Here is a 2500-nt window from a genome sequence, read left to right as displayed (position 1 = left end):
ATTCCCGGATTTTTTCACATCGGACCGCTCACATTTCCCCCTTCACCGTAAACACGGCGTCGCCGGGAAATCTCTCGATTTGCATCGAGCCGACTGCGTTTTGCAGACCCGTCGCCCGTTCCGAGGGCTGGGCCAGTGCGAGACTTTTATCGAGCCACCAATACTGCTTGGTTGCGTTAGCACTGCGCGTCGCCGCTGGCTTCACGCTACGGACACGTACTTTTACCTTCACTGGCGCGACCTGCGCGCCGAGCCCGCATTTTACCGGGAAGCTAGTCGGGAGACTGAGCCACGCACGGTCAGATCGGGCACATGTCGCTGGCTGCGAGGGAGCGCGGATCCTAGCGTCACATAGAGGCTTCACCGACACTCACCTCCACAATAGTAGATACAGACCGTTTTAACCGCCGTATTTCTGCCCATACCTCTAGTGTTAAACCGAAAAATCGGGTACATAGTCTCGGGGAGGACCGGGGTGCCGCCCCATGAGGGGAGCCCGCACGGAGGGCGCCGGGGGTGCCGCGACCCGGGGGGCGGCGCGGGGGTGTCGGGGCGCATCTACGGGGCTCACTCGCGCGGGCGCCACACTTCCGGGGGGCGCCCCAGGTGGGGTGCCAACTTTGGCGCCCCCGACTAAGGGGCCGCCCCCACTGCGGTTACACGCTTTACGACCACCCACCCGCGTTCCCCACCCCAGGGGGCATGCGAATCACCCGCCAGGGGCGTTCTGGGACCGAGGGCGCCGCTCCGGCACAAGGGGGAGCCAAAACGCCCCGAGTTCCCCCGCGGCCACCTCGACACCTGGGCGGGCGGCGAGGGGTGTCCTGCGATCGGGGTGGGGAGCTCTACCAGAATCACCCGCCAAACTTCACCGGGGGCGTCTCCCGGCGCCCCTGCGCTCGGGTGACGAACAGCGCCCCGGGCTATCCCGGGCGCCCTATGGCGTCCACCTTCGATCGGAAGGGTGATCTCGACTCGGGCTGAGGCGGGCCACAACAATCCGCGGTCACATCGGAGCCGTCCAGGCTAACGAGGCCCCGGCTCACGGGTAACCCATGGGGCTGGACCGGGAGTCCGCCGTTAAAGAAGAAAGAAATGTAGTGCAAACCAGAACCAGTTTTTTTTATTTATTTTATAACTCGACTAATAATCGTCACAAAATTATAAACTTGGTACCTACGGATAGCCCTGGGCCCAACCTAATACAGGATGTCCATAACTATGCGCTAATTAAATAATTAATGGGTATTAAGGTCGGTCTTAGTAAATTGCTATATAAAGTCTAAGACCAGAACCAGTATTTTAAATTTATTTTATAACTCGGCTCCTAATTGTCACAAAATTTAAAAATTGGTACCTATGGATAGCCCTCGGCCCTACCTAATACACCGTGTCCATAACAATGTGGTAATTAAATATTTACTGGGCGTTAGGGTCGGTCTTAGTAAATTGCTATATAAAGTCTATATAAAATTTTACGAATTTAAAAAAAAAATTCCTACCGTCAAAAATAGCGACGCCTAGACCACCACACCTGTTCTGACGTTAAATCCTACTTGCACACACGTGTGGGAATAGATTAGATATCATCTAGAGATAGAATTCCTAATTATTTAATTAAAATAGAGACTCTAGATTTAATAGTTGTGTCATAGTTACATTAAGTCGAATTAGCGAAGCGGAGGCGGGAACTAGATTCTAGATCTAACACTTCGATTGCGATGAAAAAAAAATAGCTTTATTTTAAGGCCGACAAGGCAAATACGGTTTAATTAATATTAAAGAAATAAGTCCGAACACCTACCTTAAGCGAATCATCTACACAACACATGACTAGAAATAATACACGTCCACACGAAGAGCGATTGAAACGGTGACTGCAACGGTGAAAACTTGTACGACGGAAACATGGCGCCTAGGTTATGCCTACTTCCGGTCTGATGAAAATTTTTAATTCATTTTAAATTTTGCGCTCTATTTCGTCCGCGCTTGTCCACTTAAACTCTACAGAAAAGATAGTCTATATAAAAATAATTCCTAGAAGACAATTTTATGAGAGATCACCCACATTTATTTACCCTGCCTGTCTACCTTAGGGTTAGAGTTTGAATTTTTCTAGATTCAAGCCAAATATGCCGTGTCGATTAAACGACGACGTACATAACAGAGCGAAGACAATGAATGGTTCCTTAATTAACTATAATTACGGTCCTAATACAACTACAATTCACCATAGTACTAATATGTATGTGTATTGTTGTTTTGGGAGTTCTGTCATTACATTTTAAATTATAAAAAAAACGGGTTTACGATACACTTCATTACGCCGCCGATCGTGGTTTTAGATTTAAATTTGGTCGGATTCGGTTTATTATTAATTTATATAATACTTTATACATACTTTAATTCATTAAATACATTTATCTATGTATTTATTTCATTAGTTAAGTATTTGTTTAACTAAAAATTATCAATTTAAGGCATAACAATTACAGAAAAC

This window comes from Physella acuta, unplaced genomic scaffold, assembly GCF_028476545.2.
Source record: "Physella acuta isolate Inbredline_101_S28 unplaced genomic scaffold, ASM2847654v3 ptg000906l, whole genome shotgun sequence".
In the NCBI taxonomy this organism is placed as follows: domain Eukaryota; kingdom Metazoa; phylum Mollusca; class Gastropoda; family Physidae; genus Physella; species Physella acuta.
Note: the sequence above shows the minus strand (reverse complement) of the source record.